Genomic DNA, 12133 nt, shown 5'->3' with positions numbered 1-12133 from the left:
GGAGAAGGCTGATACTGAGGGAGGCTATGCATATGTGAGGAGGGAGTATGCGGGACATCTCTGTACCTTTCGCTCAATTTTGGTGTGAACCTAAAACTACTCAAAAAATAAAATCCATTTAAGAAAACAATACCTTATGCCTCTGTATTTAACAGTATTAGCTTTGAGGCTCAAATCATGAGAAATAAGTTTTCACTTATAGGAACACTTTTTCATATATATATTTGAAAGTTTACAGATGTAGGACAAATTTTCAATTTGAAGGAATTTCTTTCTCATTTCAGCAGTTCTAGCACCCCAGGCCTCATCCACACCATGCCCATATAAATTTCCAATAGGGGCATGTTGGGCTACCCTGGCTGCAATTACAGAATGAAATTAATCAAGCAAATGCTGCCCTACCCTGGAATTCTTCCTGTGCATTGTCATAATTCCCCATGCCTTTGTGTTGTCCTTGCTTAAGATACTTTGAAGTGTGAAGGCTAATTTTATCACTCAGCTATTTCAACAGTTGATATAGAAAGACAGGTCATATTCTAAGAAATCTGAATGGCATAACTCTTGATATTTTGTGTTCTTGCTCTTCATGAATTTATAAAAAAATTCAAGAGAAATTAAGTTTTAAAATAAATGCTTCAAATTAAATAGAAGTGCTTCACACCAAGACCCAAGATTTAAACTATTATTCTGCCAGTGATTACATTTAGATTTACTAGAAGGAAAACGCTGTCTGTGGTATGCTAAAATTAAGTCATTTTCAATAAAGAGCCACCAGAGCCCTGAAATCAACAAATACTCCAATTCTTACATTTATTTAAGTAGTAAGAACACTTGTTTCCATTGTTTAAAAAATATAGTAAAATAATTTTACTAATGGTCATGATCCAAGTAGGGGTCATCAGAGCCTGAAGGAAAAGGCTTTTAATGTAAAAATAATTTAAAAAAATTCTCCTCAGGCATACATATCTGTGGGTAAGCAGACTCATTTACAAAAAGATAGGCATTCATTGTTCCTGGAAGATAGTAGTTGCTCAATAAATCTTTTTGTGGCATTCATATGATAGCAATGGTAAGATATCTTAGTTAATAAGAGAGAGAAAAATGTAAAGACATAAAAATTTTTTGGAATTTTAGATTCACAAACTACTGATGTTGGAAAAGATTTCAGAGATCTTCCCACCCTCTCTATTCCCCTAGCCCCACCAGTATTCAAATCTGAGGTTCCCACCAGACCCACACTGGGAACTGAGGAAGGCCCAGTCCTAGAGCTGTCCTCTCTTAGGCACCCCAACTCTACACTGGAGCGGAAGAGCGGCCTTTTCCTCGGCACTGCAAGGGGACTTTGCTTCTGTCTCTTTTAAATGCTAGCTCTCCCCTGCCCCCCAGTGTCCCTTGACTCAAAATTCTAATTATTTAGTGTATAGGAGTACTTATTACTAATTTGAGATATGGACAATGATATATATATTTTCATTTAATATGATATCTCTTTTATTTCAGGGAAAATTATACTCAATTTACTTATGACTTTTAACTCTGCTATTTTTTTCTATAAGTCTCTTTTCAGAAAATTAACAATAATATAATGACAACATTAAATTTACGTATTTTTTGCTATGAGCCAGTCTCTTTAGAGTTTTATGTTCTCATTTAATCCTGGCAACAACCTTATAAATTTAATACCATCATTTGTCCTCACTTGCAGAGGAAGCAAGAAGATACAGAAAAGTTTAATAACTTGCTGTTAGCCATACAGCTAAGGATGGTGCATTTACTAGTCTGAAATAAAATTTATAGATTATGTAACCCTCACATACATAATTTTTAAAATGTTTACTTTTTTCAATTATAGTTGACACACAATATTATATTAATTTCAGGTGTACAACATAGTGATTAGACATTTATATAACTTACAAAGTGCTCACCCCATAAGTCTAGTATCCATCTGACACCATGCATACTTAATGCAATATTATTCCATACTAGAGGCCCGGTGCATGAAATTCGTGCACTGGTGTGTGTGTGTGTGTGTGTGTGTGTGTGTGTGTGTGTGTGTGTGTTTGTGTGTGTGTGTGTCTGTCCCTCAGTCCAGCCTGCACCCTCTCCAATGTGGGACCCCTTGGGGGATGTCCGACTACCAGTTTAGGTCTGATCCCGCCTAAACCGGCAGTCAGACATCCCTCTCACAATCCAGGACTGCTGGCTCCTAACAGCTTGCCTGCCTGCCGGCCTGATCACCCCTAACCACTCCCTTGCTGGCCTGATTGACACCTAACTGCTCCCCTGCTAGTCTGATCGCCCCCAACTGCCCTCCCCTGCTGGCCATCTTGTGGCAGCCATCTTGTGACAGACAATGTGAGGGCAGCCATCTAGGGATGACATTGTGCGTGATGCCACCTAGGCTTTTATTATATAGGGTAATTTAAGTATATATTATGCTCTTACATATCATGCTATACTACCTTTCGAGAGTTTTTCTACTTTAACAATAATTTTTAATAACTTTAACAAATTGCTGCGATATTTAGTTGTCACTGAATACATTCAAATGAGTGATCTAATGGGTTTATTTAAAATTTATAATATGCTAGAAATGATTTCTTTTGCAAATATATAAATGATGAAAAATTTTACTTTAAAACTTTATTTTTCAATTATAGTTTACATTCAATATTGTTTTACATTCGTTTCAGGTGTACAGCATGGTAGTTACATAATCATATACTTTACAAAACGATGCCCCATATTCCAAGTACCCACCTGGCACCATACATAGTTATTAGAGTATTATTGACTGTATTCCCTATACTTCACTTTACATCCCCATGACTATTTGGTAACTACCAATTTATACTTAGTCCTTTCACCTTTTTCACCCAGTCTCTGATGCCTCTTCCCCTCTGGAACCAACTTTCTGTTTCCTGTATCTATGAGTCTGTTTTTATTTTGTTTGTTCATTTATTTTGTTCTTTAGATTCCACATGTATTTGGAATGGGTTTTCACATGGTATTTGTCTTTCTCTTATTTCACTTAGCTTAAATTACAGACAGATCACAAGAATTCTCGTGTTTCATATTATACAGTGTTTTACAAAGTATCATACTTTAAAAAGCTATTAGCTTGTAAGAACATGTAATAAATAACTTCAAATTTAAATTTAAGGTGTGCCTTTAACATTTATGTAAAATGTTTTTTATACTCCTTCAATAGAAACTTATGTGGCCACTGGGTAAAGCTAGCAATAAAAATAATGGTTCACAATGTGTTAATACCTTCTAGGTCCATCCATGCTATCACAATGTTAAGATTTAATTTCTTAATGGTCAAGTAATATTCCGCTGTATAATGTACCACCACTTTTTTATCCATGTGTCTACTGATGGTCACTGGGTTGCTTCCATATCTTTGCTATTGTAAATAATGCTGCAATGAACATAGAGGTGCCTATACACTTTCAAATTAGTGTTTTGGGTTTCTTTGGATATATACCCAGAAGTAGAACCACTGGGTCACAAGGTAGTTCAATTTTTACATTTCTTAGACACATCCATACTATTTTCCATAGTGGCTGCTCCAATCTGCATTCCCACCAACAGTGCATGAGGGGTCCCTTTTATGATGAAAAACTTTGGATGTGAAGTTAAAATCTCTGGGGAGAATTTTTTCCCCAAATTCCCTTAGTGTAGACAAGTTTAAAACCACTGCCTAAATATAGTGGTGGTTCCTTTTCACTTTTGTATCCTTGGGAGAGCATGTTACTATATGCTCAATGCCCGATGAGCGGAAAGATGGAATGAAGGGTGAATAATGGATGAATAAATAATTGATTGAGTGATGACTGAAGAGGCAAGATTTACCTAAGATTGCTCCCTGAGAGTGGGAGAGCTTTTATATACTGGAAATATAGCTGTGTCCTATCACACTGGGCCACAGAGAAGACAGGGATGTGAGAGGAGCCATGGAAGACACAAGTTTAGATTTGCTGTCTTGCACTCCTGTGAGGCTCCAAGAGAATATACTAAGTAAGCCCTGCCCCTTTAAGTGGAGACGAACCTGAATGAGACACCCAAAGCGGACCTAAACCAGACAGCCTGCAGCCAAGCCCACATGCCTAGCAGCCTGAAGCAGACCTGCCAGGTTGAACGCAAACTCCGTACAGATCAGTTAGTGGGAAAATAGAAATGATCGTGCCTGTAAACCACAATCATTGTAGGGGTGGCTCAAAATGCAGCCTTATGAGTATATGCTAAGATACCACTTACCTAGCACAGTTCATACTGTATTGCAAGTATCTATTTTTAAACCTGTCTTTCTGACTAGACTGGGAAATACACAGAACAAGAGCCATATCTTATCTATTTTTAGATCTTTGGTCTCTGGCACAGTGCTGGGCACAGAGTAGATGTTCAACACGTGTTTAAAGATGGGGCGCATAGATCAAAGAATGAAGTGTTACATTATTTCTGAGGTTTCTTTCATTGAGTACCCACCCCTAGGCACTGAGTAGGCCCACATATACATGGGGGAGCCTCAGAAATAGACCAGTGACCGCCTAGGAAACGTCTAGGAAATAGTCCCAGACATGATGGGCACTGATCATTGTTCCCATTGTTCCAAGACTGCACATCTTAAACACATAATGCATGTATGAGGAGAATCCTCTCTGGGCCTCCAGAAATTAAGATCAGGTTGTGGCAGATTCCCTTCAGTCTGAGGATCAGTGATGGCTGCTTGACAGAAATCTAAATTAGGTGTGGCTTTAACTCTTAACACACACACACACACACACACACACACACACACACACACACACACACACCTTACTTCTTTCTTTGAACATTAAAAAATCCCAATTGTGCCTTCTCTATGTTATTTATTTTTAACCGCTGGTTGATGTTTTTGAAATTGGATGTTTCCAGCATTCTGGGTTATGGGAGAATAATCCAATACTCCATGTAGCCCAAAGGCCAATCCAAGGAAAGAAATTCTGGTCTAACTATTTAAGTTTCACTGATTCTGTTTCGCATCAGGACATTTAGCCTCATGATGAGAACAAAATGTCAAATGTTACCAGGAAAGGCTAGAATTCAGACAGTTATCCTCAGTTGGTCAGCTTTAATCTCTTATTCTGTTTTTCTACAAAGATTAAATGTATCTAAAAAAGAATATAAACTATTGGATTATTTTTTTAAGAAAAATGACATGAAGTGGAGAGTTTGTTGCTAAGTCTTTCAAAATAACCAAATTAGTTTTGCAAGTCTACATAATACCCAATATTTGCCTATTTTCTTGGACTGGTTTACTAAATGGGTATACAGGCATGTAGTACATTATGCCTTTAAGTATCTCATTGCTGGAGGATGATGTAAAGCTAATAAACATAGAAAAGTATCTTACTGTAATTTATAATGGGTACTATGTCATTAAATAAAAGGAGAATGCTACTCTGTTCATTTTCTCACCCACAGACTACACCTCCACTGAGCTCTAGGTTCATGTAATGATATCCATCTTTCTATTAAGATGTGTTATAGGCATCTCCAAGATAACAAGGTCAGAGACTCTGGACACGGCCCTCAAAGCTGTACCTCCTATCACAGTTGCCATCATATTGAACAGTGTTTTCCTTCCATCAGAGCCATTCTTGATTCCTCTCCTTTAGATGATCCACATCCAATTTATCAGCTATACCTTCAAAATAACCCCAAATATACCAATTTTTCTATGCCCACCGCCACTCCCAAACCCAGCCAGCATTCTTTCTAACTATGCACCATATTTCTACTCTTGCTCTATTTTCCCTACAACAACCAGAATGATACTAAACATACATCAGATGATATCAATTCCCTGCTTAAAAAATTTGCAATGAGTTCCATGTGCTCCTAAGGCACATAAAATAAAATAAAACTCTACAATCCTTATCAGGGCCTTTAAAGCCCAAGGTGAGCTGGCCCCTACCTACTGGTAAGTCTGTAGCTTCTTCTCATATTACTTCTCACAATGACCTTCCTGACCCTGGCAAAATGCCAAACCCAGAATTGCCATCCTTCCTGTTAACTCTGCACCAAATTCACTGGCCCCAAATGTTTTCATGGATGGATCTTTTTGTATTATTTAGATCTCAGCTCAAATTTTGTCTCCACCTGGTGAGGCTGTACCAAATCCCCCATTATAAAATAGCCACCACACTTTCCATCATATCACTCTGTCACTTATCACTATCAGAAATTACTTTGAATATGTTCTTACTTGTATGTTATCTGTTTCTTCTCCTTTAGAACACGAACTCCATGAGAGTAGGGGCCTTTCCCCTCATGCACACTGCTCTATCTTTGGGTTGTAAACAGTGCCTGACAACATAGACAAATAATAAGCATTTCTTGAATGAATGAATGAATGAATCAGTTGATATGAGATAGCACATACTGTTCATGGTTCATGGAAACACACTATTTAAATTATACAAGGACCTTTAATGTTTCCTTCCTACAAAGTGTATTAAACACCAAAATCACTCAGCAAGAATACAAAATACGACCAGTCCTAAATGTTGGTCAAGCTGGCATGGATTACGCAGCTAGCATGTTACAGGTGTTAAATACATTTGATCTAGTCAATAAATGAACTACAGACAGTCCAAAGCCTTTTTAAACTCAGGTTTGAAACTCTTCACTAAACTTGTAACTACCCGAATATCAAATAGAAAGATGACTTAAAAGTCTCCCCCTCTTGTTACACACTCACTGCATAATAAATATTGATTGTACAGTATGCATGTAAGGTACATTTGAGCAAATAAATGTACAATCAAATGAATGAACCAGCCAAAGGTTCAATAATAAAGTTAAAAAGTGAGGCATGAACATAGGTTAATCCAAATTGGATAAACAGCTCAGAAAAAATCAACAACTCTTAAGTCCTTCAATAACAAACCACAAGTGTGCCTGTCATTGGGGTCTAAGAAATGGCTCTAAGAGAAAAAGGTCACAGTGGTAAGGTGAATCATATGGCAAAGCACTTAGAGGAAGGAAAAGAAGAGAAAGTTAAATCAGATTAGTCATCACAACCCTAAAGTGAGTCTATAGACACTATTATAAATACCAAAAAAATGTTCCCAGAGCCAAATGAATCGATTAAAAAAAAAATGACACTAAGCTTTTAGAAATGCTATGCTTTGGTAAATCAACCAGTCAAGGAAACATAAATAAACAAATAAATATGTGCCACTTAAAAATAGATTTGTCTTGTTCTCTAGCAGCCTGGAAGGACAAGTGAAAGAGCAATAGAGGGAGGAAGGAAGTGTGAATGAATTCTCAGGCAATAGAAACCATTAGGTAATATATTGTTCAGAACCATCAATAGGAAGCTTAAATAGATCCTGTGAAGTCTCACAGTTACCTAAAAAGACTTCATAATCACCACTAATTTTCCCCACACTTGAATGCACCTAATTGTGTAAAAATAATAACAAACACCTTGCAGATAAAAGAGACTTGCCTGAATCATCTATTTATGATATATTACATATTCAGGGTAAACATCAATTCAGTACTTTGTGTATTTTTCAAATTTCTAAAATATTCAGATGACACATTTAGCATTTCAAATTTGGAAGTTAATTTTACATTTTAATTTTTAATTTTCCTATGCTCATTCCACACTTAGTTATTGGTTAACTAAATTAATTATACATCATAGAAAAAACCTGAAAACAAAATCTCAGTTATTCAAGTCCTTTGAAGCCTAAAACATTTGGAATCTCAGAATACTCCCTGACATTTCATTTTGCAGGAAGTCTAAACAACCACAATAAATTTACACATGCAGACATGCCACAGTTAAATTTCATTTCACGCTTAGTAAGCAAACATTATCAAACTATAAGCACTGTCCTCCACTGTCTTTTTAACTCAAAATCTTGTAACCAATGTTTGGTAGACCTTGAAATATTTCACAGATGGATGAATTGGCTTAGTTTATTCATCAATTTGCAGGCTAGCAAACTTAGGCTGCATGCGTTACATAGAGCAGGTGGCTCTATGCTTTATTTCATAAACAACACAAATAATTAGTGATTAGACAGAAGCAAATTAGGGACCCAATTAGGAATTGTTCAGGGGAAAAGTCTTCTAAAAATAATGAGTATTTCTTCCTGCATTCAAATTTCTTTAGAAACATGCTTCCACGTTACTTTCTTAATGGCAAATTTCTTTAAACAGTTCGCATCCATTGCAATGCAAGCAGAAAAACATTTCATTGAAGAAATCATCAGGTTGTGCAGGGCTTTGTGAAACTAAACGAGGACTGAGTGAGTGGAGCACCAGGTGGCTACATTAACCTGCATTTTTGGATTATATAGAGAGAGGAAGCTCTCTTCACTTAAACATGTTTCGTTTCCTAATACTGCCAATTCTTTTGTTGTTCTGCATACATCAGTTACTCAGTAAATGTAATAAAGGTATATTAAAACACATAGGAAAAAAAGTCGTAGCACACTTTATAGTCTTGATGGCAAAATCCCACTTAGCATATGAGAACCTTCTGTTCAACTTTTATTATTCAGTTTAAAAATTGTTACACGGTATCAGCTTTCAATTACAAATGATTAAAAAGGCAAATCATTGATGCCAATTTTATATCAGGGGAAAATTTTTTGACTAATCAAACGCTAAAGCTGACAGTTGTGAACTAAAGTGATTTTTTCAAGTTGCAATGCACATTATTCACCAGTAGGGAAGCTTAATCCTGTAGAACCCAAGATAATAGTTTCAGTCATGATTTGAATCTAATGCTAGTGGGCAATGTTAACTCACTTATCCATATCCATATTGACTTTCTCTTTCCTATCACTGGTGCATCATTGAGTAAATTTCTTTTCATAAGCTGTGCCCTAGTGACTTCACACTTTAAAGAAGTAATGTCACTCTTTCTGCTATCTGGGAGCCTGCGGAGGCTGCTGGGAACAAGACTTCAGTAATGACAGATATGTCTGGAAGTCTGTACTTTAAGGCCATTTCTGCTGGCTACAAGCAGGGCCTCCAGAACCAGAGGGAGCACACAGCTCTTCTTAAAATGGAAGGTGTTTATGCTCGAGACGAAACTGAATTCTATCTATGCACTCTTGTGCGTGTGTACAAAGCAAAGAATAACACGGTGACTCCTGGTGGCAAACTGAACAAAACCAGTCATCTGGGGACAGGTAGCTGGTGCTCATGGGAACAGTGGCATGTTTCATGCTAAATTCTGAAGCAATCTTCCTGCTAAGACCATCGGGCGATCCGTATGATGCTGTAACCCTCGAGGATTTAAACTTCTTGAAAAGTAAATAAATAAAATGGATTTGTTTTCTTGTTAAAAAAAAAAAAAGTGATGTCATTATTTTAGTGATGTAGTTAATATTGAACTCCTGTTCAAAATCCACCTAGCGACAAAGGATATCTAAGGACTCTTTTTGTAAGGCATTATTAAAGAAACAGAATTCAATGATTTCTATACAGTAATAGCTGTCAAAGTTTAACTCACAGAATATGTTCATTAGCCCTATTATAGCTGCTCTTCATATCACATTGTAATCATCAGCTTACTTAACTGTGAGTTCCAGGGCAAAATTGTCCTTTTCATTGCTGTAGATTGAATGTCTAAGCATATATATCTCTCTGTATTCATTGGTTCTTTCAAAAAAAAATTTGCTGAATGCCTACTATGTGACCAGCTGCACTGAGGATACCACACAAAACAAAAAGCAGACAATGACCTTATCTTAATGAAGCTTATATTCTTGGGGGAGGGAAATGACAGTTTATTAAAAAAGGTTAAAAAATCAGTAAGAAGGACCTACAGTGGATATTTATATCCTTGATTTAATATGTAATATATATGATAAGTGCTCCGTACAAATTTGTTTAAAGAATGAAGCAATTACTACTTAATTCAAATTTCCACCAGAATCTAACGAAGGAAAAGTCAAGTCTCATTATGAGGCATCTCATCAATGATTAGGGGAAGGGCTTATAAGAGGGGAGTCTCAGAATCAGATAGGGAGGAGTGTTTTTAAAAGCACAGTGACCCTTCAACACGCACATCAGGGATTCCCTCCTTCAGGAAGGCTTGCCTTCTGCTCCCCCTCCCCCATCTCCTCCAAGGGGTCTAGGCTTGGGAGTTACAGCATCCTGAGCTTACTGTGCTAGTTAGGACACTGGTGGTTCAGGTGCTTTAACAAATAAGTAAGGGTGTTTAAACAAGATGGATGGCTTAATTATTTCTTATATTAGGGTCTGTGCTGGTTAGAGGTTGGGAGAAAGTAGGTGGCGCTGGCATATAAAAAAAAATCATCAGGGGATCTGGGTTCCTTTTATACCTCGAAATGCTGTCCTCATGCTCCTGAGTGTGATTCACCACTGTCATGGCCAAGTTTCAGCCCGATGGAAAGGGAAAATAGATAGCAAAGTTGCCTTTTGAGAATTGAATGTGTAAGTTGCACATATTACTTCATCTCCATGCCACTGTTATATGGCCACACCTTACTGCAATTGAGGAAAGAAGGAAAATGTGATTCTGCAGCTGGAAGGCAGCCAGAACATGGGAGTTTCTATTAATAAAGAATGGGCGAATGAGTATTGGAGGATTACCAATTTATCTCCCCTCATTTATTTTATTATAGCATTATTATTCTCTGTTGTAACTGAGACCCATTGGGACTGATCTCAAAGTCTGTTAAGGAAAGAGGCAGTGTTCTATCCATCTGACCTTCCCTGTAATCTAGCATAGAGCTTGATCTCTAGTGGGCACTCAATTCCTGTGTATTGACTGTACTATGCTCTCTGTAGAAATTTCATTTTCTTTGTACAACAACCTAGTGAGAAAGGTATAACAATCTCATTTTATATGCACTAATACTTATAAACTTATCCATTAAAGACAATAAATTATGGATTCAGTATTGGAAACCAACCTCATATGACTCCTCAAATCCTTTCCTCTTACAACAAACCATGCAGGTATATTTTAAGTAAACAAAAAAACGTGGAACTACTATTTTAAAATATAGCTCAACGCCTTTCATTAGAGATGTGTTAGAATTTTCAGATGATAATAACATTGACAGCCTTATATTTATCCTATACCAATGCAAATTTCCTTAAGACAATAAATAAGAATTCAAATGGGAAAGACTTTGAGGTTCTTACAGAATCTTAAAAACATAAGATATATATATTTAAAAAAACTAGATCCTCAGCCACTTGTACTCCTTAAATATTATGTTATTGGCCTCATGATTAGGGTTTCCAGCTTTTATATACTAAACTTGAGAGCTGTGATATTTATAGTAATATTTAATTTTTATTTTACTGTGGTAAAAACACTTAGCATGCAATCTACCCTCTTGACAGATTCTTAAATTTACAATACAATACTGCTAACTGTAGGCACAATATTGTATAGCATATCCTTAGAACTTATTCATCCTACATAACTGAAATTTGTCAATGGGAATGCAAACTGGTGCTGCCCTTATGGGAACCAATATGGAGTTTCTTCAAAAACTAAAAAATGCATCTACCATATGGTCCAGCAACTCTGGGTCTTTATCCTAAAGATATGAAATCAGGATCTCAAAGAGATATTAGCACTCCCATGTTCACTGCAGCACTAGTCACAACAGCCAAGACATGGCAACAACTTCAGTGTCTTTTGACAGATGAATGAAAAAAGAAAATGTATATACATACAATTAAATATTATTTAACCTTAAAAAGATATAAAATGTGTAATATAATAACCTTTTAACCAATGCAAGGCACTAGATCTTTCAAGTGAGATGAAAGTGAAGCAATATTTGTGAAATATTACTCCTCACAAATACTCCATTCTCCAAGTAACAGCAGGATTTTATCCAAGAGTTTGAGAAACATCAAAATAAACAAAATTAAGCATGCTTTTCGGCTGTAGGACATCTAGGAACTTCTATAATACCACTGTGCCACTGTACATCATAACTGGCTGAAAGGGAGCAAACTTATTTCACCACCGTATGTGCTTTTCCTGTGGACTCCTTTACAGCAGTGGTTCTAAACTCTGTTGTCAAGAACACCACTCTCTTAAAGGTTACTGAGATCATAAAAGGGC

At 36.6% G+C, this 12133-nt stretch overlaps 1 protein-coding gene and 1 pseudogene across 5 annotated transcripts in view; one reads left to right on the top strand and one right to left on the bottom strand.

Moving 5' to 3' along the window:
• Positions 1 to 12133, bottom strand: part of GRIP1 (glutamate receptor interacting protein 1) — a 669834-nt gene that overhangs the window by 402223 nt on the left and 255478 nt on the right. The gene's annotated exons all lie outside the window — the stretch shown is intronic.
• On the top strand, positions 8993 to 9316 carry LOC118649989 (annotated as a pseudogene).

The sequence above is a fragment of the Myotis myotis genome, unplaced genomic scaffold, assembly GCF_014108235.1.
Source record: "Myotis myotis isolate mMyoMyo1 unplaced genomic scaffold, mMyoMyo1.p scaffold_m19_p_3, whole genome shotgun sequence".
NCBI classification, from domain to species: Eukaryota; Metazoa; Chordata; class Mammalia; order Chiroptera; family Vespertilionidae; genus Myotis; species Myotis myotis.
This window is presented reverse-complemented; position numbering and strand designations above follow the sequence as displayed.